Here is a 15,848-nt window from a genome sequence, read left to right as displayed (position 1 = left end):
ATAATATCAAAGTTTCAATAATTTCACACAAAAACTTTTCGGACATAGGTTCCCCCTTAAACACAAATAAAATAATTTTGTAGAAGTAAACATCGACAAAATTTTTTGAAGAACTTAAACTGAAAAACTGTGGTTTATCTAAGCCCTGAAAAATGCGTATTTTGCAATTTAAATATTTTTTTATGAAAAAAAACTATGATTATTTTTGGGGAAAAAAATAATTTTTTATGTAGATGGTAACAAAAATAAGCTTCAAAATTTTTTGTAATTTTTTAAACGACCCGATTTGAATTTATAGAGGAAAATTATGCCCTGTTCACACGGAGAGTTTAATTCGCAGTAAATTAATGCGAAGTAAAATGATGCGAATTAAATTAATGCGAATTAAATTGCGTTCACACGACAGCTAATGCGAAGTAAACTAATGCGAATTAAAATTTTATTTCTACAGTAAGGCCATTCAGTAAGGCTATTATGACGTCATTTACAAATCACGTCATATTGTGCAGAGCAGATATACATTTGACATAATGTCATAGTGTCTGTACACATTTTAGTGATAAACATAATTTTCCTTTGTTTTCCACTCAAAAATAGCACAAGTACCTATATTTGACCATCGACACATTGCATGTGACTCAATTCTGCCCATACGCATGCGTCAAAATTTAATTCGAATTAGCTTCGCTTAGCGTTCACACGGAGCTAATGCGAAGTAATTTAATGCGCAGTAAACTAATTCGAATTAAACTAATTCGCATTAAATTCTCCGTGTGAACGGGGATCAAATTTAATCCGCAGTAACTTACGTTTAATTCGAATTAACCTCTCCGTGTGAACAGGGCATTACCATCCCTCTTTTATTCCTAAGCAAAGCCTCTTTTCTCAAGTGTCTTTCAGACTTGAGACGAAAACAATACTACATTGTATGAATCTACAAATTCCAAGCTGGAAAATATTTTTCTCTTTAACATTCTTTGTGCCGCGGGCCTATTTTGGGCCTATTTTCAAAAACTACGTTAAGTGCCATGGGCCTATTTTGGGCCTACTGTTAACTCATTACGTCACAGGTAAAACTGATTATGACGTTCCGTCATCATTCGGAGTTTCGCGCCATTTTGGCCTCTTGTTAAAGAAAACAATCAATCATTTTACCATTCTTTTACTGGAAAATTATCTGAAAGAAAAGGAATTTTAAATGGGTATTTCATTTATCTTGATTTATTGGGAATTGTGTGATAAAAGTAAGCTTTATGCTATAGAAAACAAAGTCAACAAATCATCTGATTTCGGCTTGAAACGTCAAGACGAAGTGATTATTTCTAGAATACGTATTGGTCATTCAAAAATAACAAATGAATATTAACTCATTCGAGAATTGCAACCAGAATGTATATCATGCGAATGTCCGTTAAATATCAGTCATATTCTTTTGGAATGTACCGATTTTTCTCCTACTCGAAGTAGACTTTTTAAAAATGTGCAAACGATGCATGAACTTTTTACAAATTAATGTTTGTACAATTTTAGAATTTTTACATGAAACTGATTTTTACTGCAAAATTTAAAATGATATAACTTAAGAATTTTGTGAATATATTTTAACTGTTTACATACTTTTAAATTTTTGAGTCCGTCGGATGGGACGTTAAATGGTGCCCCGTGTCAAGGATAACAACCCCCATGGCACGTAAAAGATCGTTTCTCTGGTTTTCGAAAAAAAAAAATAGGCTCACTGGGGGCCGCCAGAGAAACCTAAAACTTCATAAATGGGCAAATACACTTAAGGGAGAGTTTCGATAAGGCCGCTTATCGGCCCACTTATTTTCATAAAAATAAATTTCGTTTTATTTTTTCAAAATTGGTTTAGAATTCAAGATATATATGTTAATTTTTGTTATTTATATTTCAAGAGTTTATATGAGATGAATTCACGCCGTATAGTTGGCACATTCTTAGATGTACTCTCAAATGCTTTAACATTAGGCTAATGGGAAAATATAAGAGGGTGGCAATTATAAATCGATGGTAAGAATATGAAGTGCATGAGGGACACTCACCTAGTTTTGCTCAGTAATTAGATATACTCTGCACACTAATATCTTAAAATATGATGAGTGTCGCGTGTGCACTTCATATCCAAAAGTTGAAAATTGTCTAAAATTTGCATATCTAAAATTAGAAGCTCCTGGTTACTAGATCTGACGCCGTGTTAAAATACAAAGCCAAAAGTAGCATATTTTTTTTCTAAACCAAAGAGAACTCTCGAAAATATTAACATAAGAAAACATAATCGTATCCTATCGTTATTTCCATACTTATTTCGTCGCTCGCGTATAACGATAACGTCACATATTTAGCTCACCTACACGTAGTTGGGGGAACTTTTGTAAAACCATCGTTATAGGCGTATAGGTTATTAAAAGTTTTTAATCAATTTTTTCATATCATCAGAGTCGCCTGATCTAGTGTGTTTTCTTGTCATCTGTCGGGTTTTAGATGCTGCATTTTCAGTTAAAGAATGTTCAGGTTAATGTTTTTAAAGCAGGTTAATTTTTATGGAGTAGTGCGGCTATAAGCACTTGTTGAGAAGACGTGCTTCATGATGGATCTTCGGATGCACACTATCAGACTTGCTTCAGATGCTAGATCTGACTTACATTTTCTCGATGAATGCTCAGGGTATATATTTTGGAACATGTCTCATTTTCATGTAATTATAATCCCTATCTTGAAGAAATATGTACCGATGATGCATTTAGGGTTACACATTACCAGAACTGTAACAGATGCCGGATCTTACATTTTCAGAATGACTGACTGAACTATAGAGAAGTTTGAGGATTAGTCCATTCATTAACGTTCTTTATCATGGATATGGTTATAGCCATTCCTTTGAATAGAAACTCTCCTCGCTTCAATCTGTTAGAGAAGGTTCACATATATTTCCGTGTGGTCTACATGTAGGGAACGTAGATCACTTTTAAGACTGGATGTTGATGCTGATTTGTACGTTTCTGCAGGATATGATTTAACACATACATCTGGTATTTACAAATGTATTTTAAATTGCGGCTATGATCTTACAAATCAAATAGTGACTAGAGTTGGTGAAACAACATAAGCATCACAAGGAAGTTGGGAAGCGCGAGGAATTACATGTAGGTCCTCGCTTGCCTTGATTGTCTCAATTTTGCTAAAAACTAATGCACCTCTTTATGTGCGTAAATACTTTTAAGTTTAAGAATGAATTGAAGACATGCACTCAATGTATTTTAGTTTTCTTTATCATTTGGCTATTTATTCACACATTCTGTAAGCACTGCATTAGCAATAATAGTCTACTATCGGCACACCAAGTATAACCTGGTTTCCATTAAAAATTGAAAATGCCCTATTTGAAAAAATCATTGAAGCGGAAGAAAATGCAAACTTAATCTATAACTCAAGTTTAACACATATTCCAAAACAAAAATCAGCTCAATATATGCGAATTTTTTTTTTATATAAAAAAAAACAAAACAAAACAAAACAAAAAACGCCGAACCCCCTTTTTCTTTTGAATTTGTAATATTCCGTCAAAAATCAATGAAGCAGAATTTAACGAAATTCAAACTTGAATTTCAAACTCTGTTTCTGACAGATAGACAGAGGGACGGACGGACAAACAGGCGGACAGACGACGAGGAAACCTATAAACCCCTCCGGCTTCACCGGTATGGGACTAATAATTACTATCTTGATAAAATATTTTGACTGGTAGTAATACGCTTGGTATTATTAAATACAATGTACATTGCAGTATGATTCTTTCAAATATACTTTAAAAATACAAATAGCTGCATTTTTTAATCGTACCGAATTCCGAAATCTGTTAATTTCAAGAATTTTTTTAAAATTCAATTTAATGATATTACGGTACATTTTATTAATACTTTATATAGCACAATAACTTTAGTTGATAAAAATGTGTTGCAAGCAGTGTCATACATCTGTCAATGACAGTTTAAGTTTATCTATCTCTTGTCTATATATCTTTACATTTGCTTTTCTAGGTACGGGATAATGTAATATATTTATTAAGTCTAAGTATAAACTGTCGATGAATTCATTTTTTTTTTTAATTCCTGTCTTTATTATTTATATACGTTTTATATGTTACATTCATCCTCTTTGAAAGAAGCGTTACAATTAAAACACGAGAAAAATCTTGCACCTTAAAACGCATTCAAATAAAATAAACATCGTTAATTTTCTGTAAAGACAAATATCGAAATTGGTTATTTGATGTCTTTATTCACATTTGTAATATTTCATTTATGATTTTGATGTTAAATAAACTCCATTACCCCCTTTAAATATGACCCCTCCAAAAATAAAGGGAAGAGGGAATACATAAATTTTTAATTATCACGAGACCAGAAAATGTGCAGTATAAATTTTTTTCATATTTTTAGGAAGATGACACTTTTATCTACAACATATAACAATTTCTTTATATTTCTTGAGGGGCCGAAAAACAGCCTTGTCGAAACTCCCCCTTTGATCGCCGAAATATGGCTGAAATTTTGCCGACTCGGCGTTAAATAATAATAATCAATCAATCAATCATTTGTCTTGATTTTTAGAAAATGTAAACAATGCATTCTGATTTGAAATTAAGCAATTTTATCAACATTTTCAATCCTTGTCTGAACTATACAAGCAATCAAAGTTCCAATGGTAGAAAAAAATATTTATCTTAAACACGAGAATAATTTACCATTACCTACAAGAACTTAGTGTTTTGATCGTGGACATACTAGTAATGCAATATCATATTGTAATTTTTGTAAATATTTTTTTTAATCTTTAATCGGCATTATATAGTATACAGTTTAACAATGTAACATTTAAGCCTTGAAGAGCCTTTTGACCGATTTAAAAAAAAATTAACCTCAGGAGCATAACAAAGAGTTTATTTTATACAGAGAAATGCAGTTTACAATTCAGATTACATGTCACATAATCAAAGAAATTCGGCAAAGATACAAGGAACTTTACAAATAAACCTTCAATTCTGGAATACATGTAGTCGATCAGTGCATGATATCGCCGATTGCTTATGTCCATTGAGCAATTACGGCTCTTATTTCTGCAAGAAACAACTGTGACATAGAACCTCTGCATGTTTATATGTCCCCATCCAATTAATTCCATCCATTCTGTTTGTTCAAATGACCGATACAGATTTCTTTTAGGCATGAATTATTGATTTTAACTGCCGGGGGGGGGGGGGGTATTAGCTGGGTCATACTTTTTTAGCATGCTTCTCGTGTCAGATTATTAAATTATTGCAAGAATTGTGGTAGGTATATTCACAATCAGAGGGTAGGCAAAATATCTTGTCGGTCGAAATTGGGGCAAGTACCACCCCCACCCCAGGCAAATACCCCTAATATCTTGATTTCCTCTCAACGTAACTTAAACTAGTATAGTAATATATTTCTTCATTTTCTTACAGCTATGCGTGGCATTTCTAATGAATTAGATATGTCAATTAACGTTTCCCTTTGCTCAAATGTTCCTCACCTCTCCGCTGTAATTATGAAAAATCATAATATACTTATATATACAGTAGTAACCTTGTCCGTTATTTATCAACCATGTTATTTCAGTTGTAGGATCGCACATTAACTGATGCCGATCGGCAAAATGTTTGGCATGATCGTGTACTCTGTTTTAAAAACATATGAAAACTTTTATACTTTTTAAGGTCAATTTCTACTTACATGTAGATGCACATTGTAAGTTACATGTTGACGGAATATTTAGTTTTAACAAATGAAATGCTTCTTAATTTTTTAAGGACCTTGAAGGTGTTTATATATCTTGCACCAAATTCAAAGCACTGGCACTTGTTTCTGTATTTTTTTTTAACCCATAGCATAAAAATAACATTATTACACCATGGGTCAAAAAATTATTACAGAAACAAATGCCTGTGATTCAAGTCATAAACACTGTAGAAAAATGTTGTAATAAAATCACAATAAAGGACAAAATAAGTTTTAATAAATCAAAGTCTTTTCATTTGATTGACTCTAACAATCCACAGATTGCATCCGAGTTGCCGTTCAAGGGTGGTAAGGACGAAGAAAACTTACTATTGGAAGTAACGTACGTCTTAGTCGGTGTATTACAGGTTATTACTTATAACACGATTACAAAATGTGGCAGGAAAAGATCAACATATAAACATTTGAACAAATATAAAATAATAATGATTTAAAACAATACAAGTGGTTCAGGGAAAGGTGTGAGTGTGCACAGACCCGTTTAACGCGCGGGGGGAAGGGGGGCCACCCCCCCTTTTTTTGAGTTAATTTTTTTAATATTAATTCTTTATTTGATGCTGCCCCACATAGACAACAAATCAACCAACCCGAGTACAGAAAAATAAAACTCAGTGAACATCTTGCTGTTTGTGGACAGGGACAATTCTCAGTTTATCCCTTTTATAAACTCAAAACAGAAAATCTTTTAGAAAGACGGGAAAAAGAAAAACATTTCATCAAGATTTTTAAACCGTCCTTAAATAGTTTAATATAGACTGTTTCATGACTTTATTATTTATTACGCTATTAATGAACTAAGTAATTTTACTTAGACTCTATAATTGTTTCCTCTATAAGCATTGTGACGTCATTGCATTGTTGTTGACGTTATCATCAGGTAGCGTTATAACGTCACATGTTTGAATTGTTTTGAATTGTAAAACGTCTGAAGAAGTAATGAAAGCGCTTACGTTTTACTAACATTGTTGCCTTGTTATTTTTTATTTTCATATCAATTACCGGACACTGTGATATTTCTTTTCATTTTTTGGATATATATATATATATATATATATATATATATATATATATATATATATATATATATATATATATATATATATATATATATATATATATATATATATATATTATAACAGTAACTTGATCCGAAGAGTCGTATCACGTCGAGTTGACAGGCGCGGATCATCAGATCAAACGAGACGCGAAGCGTCGAGTTTGATCTGATGATCCGCGCCTGTCAACGAGACGTGATACGGCTCTTCGGATCAAGTTACTGTTATAATGATAAATTTATTATATATCCCCCTTACAACTAGCAAAATATAGTTTTAAAAAAACTTTTGAGATAAATTTTTATAAGATTTTTCCATTAAACAAAGCATTTTATCAAGGAACTTTTTGATGCGCATGAAAAATAACGTCATGTTTCTGTGTACTACGTCATCAATTTCAGAGAGGGGTGATATGCATTCAGAAAACCGCAGTGTGGTGATCCGGAAAGTCGGATCACACCGTCGCGTTATTGTACGAAATCTACAGTAAAATTGAGTGATACACACTTGGGTATATAATAAATATATAGTTTATCATTTCAAACTAGAGGGTGTGGGGTCAACTCCCAGGCCTCCCCCACCCTTTTCCCCTGATACATGCATTCTTCTGTTGCTACTATAGATAAAATGGAAATTTCGTATTCGTCCATATTGACTTCAAGGTATCAAACTGTAAATTCATCATCTATTTTAGAATTATTCATATGCCTGAATAATCATGTACATAGGTATGAAACGTTTTGTTTAGATTCGAGGAAATGCGAACTGACACAGTTTACAGTGACAGAAGGTCGGCCAGTTTGCCGCAATGAGATATGAATGAATTCAGACGATTTCAGTAAACATTTTTTTTCACTTTCGATAGCTACTTTGTATATATTATAGCTTTCAGTTCTTGAGTACATCAGAACTCACTGTAAATCATTAAAATGTGTATTCGGAAAACAGGAGGGATAACTCAACGAAGGGGAGGAAAAACATACATCTCCCACATTTTTAGAGTTGTTCCTCTCTGATCATCCTCTTTGATATAATGACCTTGTTAAAATACAACCTGTCGTTATATAGAATGTTGACTGACGTTTATAATACAAATTATTAGGTCATTATTTCCATACTGAACTGACTACGGATTTAACCTTTCCCCATTCAAAACAAAGTACTCATGGCGGGTGTGACCGGTCGACAGAGGATGCTTGCTCCTTACTGGCACCTGATCCCACCTCTGAAGTTTTCAAGGGTCTGTGATTGCTCTGCTCTCATATTGTATCGTTTCAGTGAAATCTTTAGCATGATTGCTAATGTAACAATCATTCATAGGGAATTTTACACAAGCATCCTTTTAGCAATATCAGAAATATACTGATGGAAAATTCCAATTTCACACCCAAAATCTTATCTAATTAAAAAACATAATCTTTATATAATATGATGTTTTCTTTTCTTCTTCTTTTTTTTTTAATACTTTTTAGTAAAATTTATCAATAACCATACACTTTAAACAAACAATCATTATTGATAACTTAAAATCTTTCTTCACCTTTATATGTATTAATGTGTATTATTACATTTTCAAAAGTGAAATACTGTAATTAGTTTATTGAATAAAAGTGATGTTTTTCACAGTGTGAAAGAATATCAGAAGTGCAGCAAAACTCTTGATTTTCCTTCAAATTTCCTCCCTGGCCTGATATTAAGTAGAGAGGGTAACATTCCGACAGAGACTAAACTGTCAAAGTATCTCTAAATACGCTGTTGAAATCCACGTTTAAAATGTTTTCAATCTCACACTCGATAAGCTATGTCGTCTCAACTGCTTAACTATGACGTCACAGCCTATTACACTGTGTTAAAAAAGACAGAGGCAAAGGGAAGAATATTAAGAAAATGTAATAACCAGAAAATTTAATATTTTATAGTTGAAATATAGAATGAATTTCACTCGCGAGACAGGATTTTTTTTTATTTTCACTCGTGCCTCGCACTGGTGAAAATTAAAAAAAAAGTCTTGTCCTACTTGTGAAAGAAATTCCATATCAAACTACAAAATATTGAATATCCTCTTTTCATTTGACGTCAACAACCAACGAAAAGAGATGGAATCAATTAAAAATGATGCAATTTGAACAATACACATATAAATCTATTCATTTTTTCTTGCATACGAATGATGTTCTGTAACTTAGAGAGCTCAATAAAGAGTTGCAATGGATAAAGCATCGCATTTTAAACTCCCAAAAAGATAGTAAAATTCTACTTCAAAGATTTGAATTGCGCAGTTTTATATGTCAAGCATTAAAAGCTAGCAAGGTATTAATAGAATAATTGAAGGTTACAATAATATATGACGGCAATTTACAGTAATCAATCTCAAAAGACCATTGAAACAATACAAATTTGGAACAGAGGAAACACGCACCTGTAAAAACATCAGAGGCAGGATCAAATGCCATGGAGGAGTAAGCAACCCCTGTCCACCGGTCACACCTGCCGTGTGCTCATTGTCATGATCGGGCAAACGGACAAATCCGTGGACAATTCAGTGTGTAAATAATGGCTTAACAATTAGTATGAAAAACGTCAGCCAGCATTCGACTTAATGAAAGGCCATAACATCGAACGTACATTACTAACCAGACATAACCTGACACCCATGCAGTCCCAGACAGGGTTGGGTTCGAATACTTTGAAATGTATTACTTTCAAATACATTGATAATTTTGTCAATTACTTGCAATTACAATTACATTGATTTTTACAAATGTAATTAATTACTCTCAATTACTTTAAAGAATGTAATCAAATATATTTTAATTACTTTAGTTTTATTTTCAAAAATCTTGAAGAACAAATACATTTAAATTTTAGGTAGAGGTTATATTTAAAATAATAGCATCTATTTAATAATATAAAATAGATGCATTTATTTTATGAGAAAAGAAGTCTGGTTTGATGGATGATGTGCAGACTTCAAAATTAACATCGGGTTTGGGCTTCCTTTTATTCCGGGTTTGCTCAACAGGGAAGGGGTCACAGATTAATCAAGAGTTTAGATTGGTAAAATACACCTAACTGGCTTTTAAAAATTGTTAATAGCGTCAGGCGCCTTTGATTCATTGTTATTTCATCAACACAAGACCTACATGTACATATTAATCAGGTCTAGACGATTTCCACATATGGAAGTCAAAAACCGTCACTTGCTATAAATACACAGAATAAACAAGGTGCTTATCCTTCTGACCAATCAGAAAACGGCATTTAAACAAACCCATAAGAAAGTAAATAAAACACGTGCTTTCAAACTTTTCTGATCAAAACTTTTTTAGAACAAACTTTTTGTAAACTTAATGCACATTTAGGAATGATACAACATATATGAAAATTCTACCATGAACAAATACGACTTGAAAGCTTTAATTGAATAAATTCTACGTGGGATTAAAAACACCCCTACTAATGTTATTGTGATTTAAATTCAAGATACGTGGTGTAGGTTGACCCATTCAAAGGTTACAGGATAGATCGGGCTTTATAAATAAATTTGGCAGTAAACAGGAAATTGCTATAGTCTTTTTCTTTTAAAAACATGTCCTTGAAAAATGTGTTTCGAGACCTTTCTGAGAGAAACAGAAAAGGCTGGGGGGGGGGGGATCTTCGCTTTTGTGATAATTTACTGCAAAAATTTTAGCTCAGAAGTGACATTTTTTCCAAAATCGCCCAATACGCTGGTAGAAAAAAAAAATGCGTACATATCTTCTACAGCTGTTCTATAATGACAAACCTTTGTTTACTTTATATGGCTATTGTTATTAATGCGCACAGAGGATCTTACCACGAACAACTGACCAATCGTTGAATGAATAGCAACGTTTACTGGACAACTACATGTTTAGTACATTTTACTTCGATCACGTGGTTCAGGCCTATCTACGATCGATATAAAATGGACTGCAAAAACCAATTAAAAAAACTGTTTTTAAAAAAATTTAAATGATTAGAAAAAAAGGAAGATGTCACTGGCGTTTGCAATTTGTTGTTACGTTGTTAGCTAGAAATATTATAATAATAGGTAGTCTGTGTCACGTTCAGAACACCAGCACTTCAAGGTTAAGGAAAACGAGCAGCATCTCCTAGGCATTTAAACAGTTAAATGGACAGCAAAGATTTTTTTTCACATTACAATACCCGTGGTCACTTGTGTTTTTCGCCAGGGAACCCACCTGACAATTGTATTCACCGATAGTACAACAAAGGAATACAGACGCAATTAAATCGCCTTACAGTCTGACTTTGAGAAAAACTAGAATTCCACGTTTATTTAACAAATGAATTGTTTGTAATTGTGAGCATTGGAATAATAGAATAAAAATGGACAAATTACTTTTCATCTACGAAATACATGAAAAAAATGTTCATTGTGCTTTTCCGATCGCCTGTAGATTTGGGTTTTTCCCAAGCGTAAAATTCCTGTAGTATCCGTAGTAGCCCACAATGCAATTCAACTCATTCAGGTGATTTTTCAGTTTAAGCCATGTTAACTCATTTGCTAATCTGACGCCAAAAAAATAGTCCCAGTTTCCTTGCAAGTATTTTTGTTCAAAAATAAATTTTAATACATAACTGCAGAAAATAATTTCATTAGGAATACTTATTGAAGTTTGAATGAATTCAAAAGATACTGATGTACATTTCTACAGATATTATTCTGTGGTGAAAATTGAAATGCAACATAACTTTTCTGTTTACCATGTCTCCATGTGGAAGTCACTTCCTAGCCACATTTACCTTATCTCGCTGTAGTCTCGCTTAATCTCGCCAGCGCTACTGTCAGAGCTACTCTGAACTCCTCGAGTTTTATAATTTGCATAACACCGAAAAATAAAAGGTTCCAAACACATTAGTAGGGGTGAAAAATATGTAACTACGAGGTAGCAATCCAAAACGTTTAATTTGTAAGAAATTTGAAATAATTACGGCAGATTTTTAGTTTTCAGAGCCTGACATGAAAATATTTTCGTAAGGTAATATAATAGTCTTAATTATTTCCTGAGTGTTTATTACAAAATCGTCCAGTTTCTGGTATGCGTGGTAAGTCATGGTGATAAAAAGCGTTCATCTACATTTCCTTTTCTCCACGTTTTACATATTTACTTATGTCCATTTAAAGTGTGTATTAAATGGTATTCGGCGCTCATGAAACCCGTGATATTTTAAAACTACATGTAGTCTATACGATGAACATTTGTGTGCAGTAGAAATATATGCATGGGAATTACGCGTTATCGATGAAAATCAGACGGATAAGGAAAATTATATTTACCAACATAGAGCATGTTCTGGTAAATGTTATAATTGTACTTTATAATAGCTTGACGGTGTGATCTATTCCCCCGTAAACGATCGCATTGTTACATGCACTAATTTTTTTCCGTGATAAAAATGTCAAGTTTGTTCACGGTAAATATGTAGGGAATATATTTTTCTTCCAAACTTTTCATCTTACTTCAAAGACTTTTTGTCAGAAAAAATCTTTTTGAGGTAAAAAAACAAAAGCACGTGTTCTCTTTTAGTTCCTTTGAAATATGTTTTGGGGTGTGCTAAAAGGTTGTTGTCTGATTGGGCAGAAATATATTTACGTGTATATATATGATGTTTATTTATAGAAACTGTTAGTTATCATTCTTGACTTCCATATTTGGAAATCGTCCAGACCTGTTTATCAATCACCAAAATAAAATGAAATTTGATTATAAGCAAGTTTCCAAGCTTAAGAGTGAATACTTTTAAATTATTTCATCTGTAGGTTTAAAGCTTAACACCTATTGAGAATTTTCATAAAATAAATAATACTTAAATTATATGATAACTATTTCAGACACTTAATTTATTTATAAAGATATATGTTTAGATGTTAAAATGATGATTTAATAAAGATTTCTCCTCTGAAATACATGAATTATTGAGCCTTCTTAATTGTATTCATTAAATCACCTCTAATTGTCATATCTTTATAGTTAAAAAAAGCAATGGTATAAATAACCTTTTGGGGGGTTGTTTTGAGAGAAATTTACAGCTGTGATTTGAAGGGCCACAAGGCAGGTCTTAATGACACATTAAACTATTTTTTATTTGGCAATCAAGCAACAAAAACTTGAAATGTTTCATGGCTATATCATAGAAGGGTAGAACAAAATTTTAGATAAACATTAAACTCATCTTAATTCTATATGGTGCATCATGATTAAAAATCAAAATATTATCATGATTATTATAAATACGTCAATATATCAAATTCATTTATAAGGATGTAAAAAAGTTTGAGAATTTGAAAAACAAAAGGGCTGAGAATGTTTTAAATGAATAAAAAAAAAACTGTAAAATGTAACTGTGATGGAAATATTTCCCTAATAAATACAAATAATATTTATCATGTTTGATAAAATTGTTCAGCCTATATTGCTGTACGGATGTGAAGTATGGGGATTTTCGAACAATGCAATTGTAGACAGAGTACATTTAAATTTTGTAAACTACTTCTTAACCTTAAACAAACTACTCCGGACTGTATGGTGTATGGTGAACTTGGTCGACATCCGATCCAATGTCCCTTGAAATACAGACGCGTATTATTTCATATTGGTGCAAACTTAAACTTGGAAAGGAAACAAAAATATCAAGCCTACTGTTCAAATTAAGTGAAATCGTAAATCAAAAGACGACGATTGCTTGGCTAAATAATGTCTTGAATATTTTAAACAACTGTGGACTTTCAAATATTTGGCAAAGTCAGACCTTTAATCCAAATTGGTTGAGATCGAAAGTAAAACTTACTTTACTTGATCAATTTAAACAAAAATGGAATTCGGATGTTCAAAACTTATCAAAGACTCTAAATTACAGAATATACAAAGACGAACTAAAATTTGAAAAATACTTGGATATTCTATCCCGAAAAGATGCCATTAATTTCTGCAAATTCCGTTCTTGCAATCATTATTTACCGATTGAAAATGGACGCTGGCTAAATGAACCAAGAGAAACGAGACTATGTAAAAAATGTAATTTAAATGAAATAGGCAATGAATTCCATTACATATTAAACTGTACGTCAGTGATACACGAAAGAAATAAATGCTTATCGCAAAAACAATTACGGTTTAAAAATACAATTACATTCAGAGATATAATGAATTCAGAATAACAATCCTTTTTAAGAAAACTGTCTACATTTATTAGAAAAATTACTAAAACGTGCTCCCCGAATTAGTAAAGATCTATAATTGTACTATTTTTCTATCCTCATACTCACACATGCTAAAATTTGTTTTTATTTGTCATCATTGTTTACATTTATATCTCTGTATACAATTGTAAAATTGTGAAGAGATTAATAAATTCAGTTCAGTTCTGTAAAGTAATTGAAATGTAATTGAAAAGTAATTGAAATTATACGTTTTTTTTAGTGTAATTAATTAATTTACAAATACAAGTAATTGAAAAAATAGTCAATTACAAATTACTTCCAATTACTTTGAAAAATGTAATTAATTACACTCAATTACAATTACTTTTTTCAATTACCCCATCCCTGGTCCCAGTCCCCCGGGACTGCTCTCGGACCGCTTTTGGACTGTTCTGGGACTGCTCAAGGACCGCTATGGGACTGCTCAAAATCTTTAAGAACAATGCATACGTTCTCCAAAATTATTTATCCCTAAGACACGACAGCTGACACATGAATTTAGGTTAGGGGTTTTGGATGAACTAGTCAGTTACGTAGATTTTGTAAGACATAATAGGCAGCTAACATCGTGACAGTCATTCGCTATACATTGAAGAACCAAAAATTATACTCTCAGACACAGATATTCTATTTTCATTAGAAGATGTAACCTAATCTTTTATCATAATATTTAAAATTAAAAAAAAAAATAAAACAATTTGACATATTTCGACCATTCAGAAGAGAAAAGTAATGTTTCTAACGATATTAATTTTAATTTGCATAATAATTTGGTCATAAAAAAAAGTTTTGAATTATTAAAAAAAAAAAATGCCTGATGCCTCTTCGAACCTCCCTTAATTTTTCTTATAATCTAAAAATGAATAATTGAAAGGAAAAATCTTTTTTCAATTTAAGGATCAAACTTGGTTCATACTTTCTTGAAACTTTTCTGACACAAAAGTGATATCTAATTTAATTTTAAAAAACTGAAATTTCCGTATAACAGAAATTTTAAGCATCCATCTCATTCTGGCATTATAAGCGACAGTTTTGGCAAGGATAATAATAATAATTGTCACATATAAATACATTTCAATTTGTTCCCCAAACAGTTAAAAAATTTATTACCCTCATTATAAATGATCACTTTAAATAACTATTGTCCATCGCTAAAATAACCCATTATACGATGCTTTAAATATTAATTTGCAAAACTGTAAGTTTAAATACTAAATTTTGAAGGATTTATTTTCAGACTTAGAACTGCTTTTTGTTAATAAATAGAAAAAAATATTTCTAGGACAAAGAATGTCTCTTTGTGTTATTATTAAACATGTACGAAATTGAATATACCTTTATTTATGAATGCTGTAAAAGGGCACAGCAAATTTCAGGGTAAAATCAAATGAAAATACATAAGGTGGTTTAATCGTGCAATCATTTGTTAAAAGCATTCTCTTAAATATCTGCACACATAGGTCAAATGGAAATGAAAATAAAAACCAAAAGGGGAATTATTATGTGCATTCACGCTACGGTCATTATGACCTTTCTGAACTGTAAGTGCAACTAACACATAGTTCACTTTTCCCCTTCATATTATCAAAACTGAATGCATCATGGCACCAAATACAGTCTGATATATGTAAAAAATATGCATTGAAAATTTTGATATTTAAAGATGTAGTTCAGCTATTTTCAATGAACATGAATTTGATATAGGTGTAA

The 15,848-nt window shown here is 31.8% G+C and overlaps 1 protein-coding gene across 1 annotated transcript in view; it reads right to left on the bottom strand.

Annotated features, from left to right (window-relative positions):
• The window catches only part of LOC133185418 (uncharacterized), a 56,539-nt gene that overhangs the window by 40,599 nt on the left and 92 nt on the right, over positions 1-15,848 (bottom strand). The gene's annotated exons all lie outside the window — the stretch shown is intronic.

This window comes from Saccostrea echinata, unplaced genomic scaffold, assembly GCF_033153115.1.
Source record: "Saccostrea echinata isolate AGI-Se365-2 ecotype Australia unplaced genomic scaffold, CSIRO_AGI_Sech_v1 ptg000012l, whole genome shotgun sequence".
NCBI classification, from domain to species: Eukaryota; Metazoa; Mollusca; class Bivalvia; order Ostreida; family Ostreidae; genus Saccostrea; species Saccostrea echinata.
This window is presented reverse-complemented; position numbering and strand designations above follow the sequence as displayed.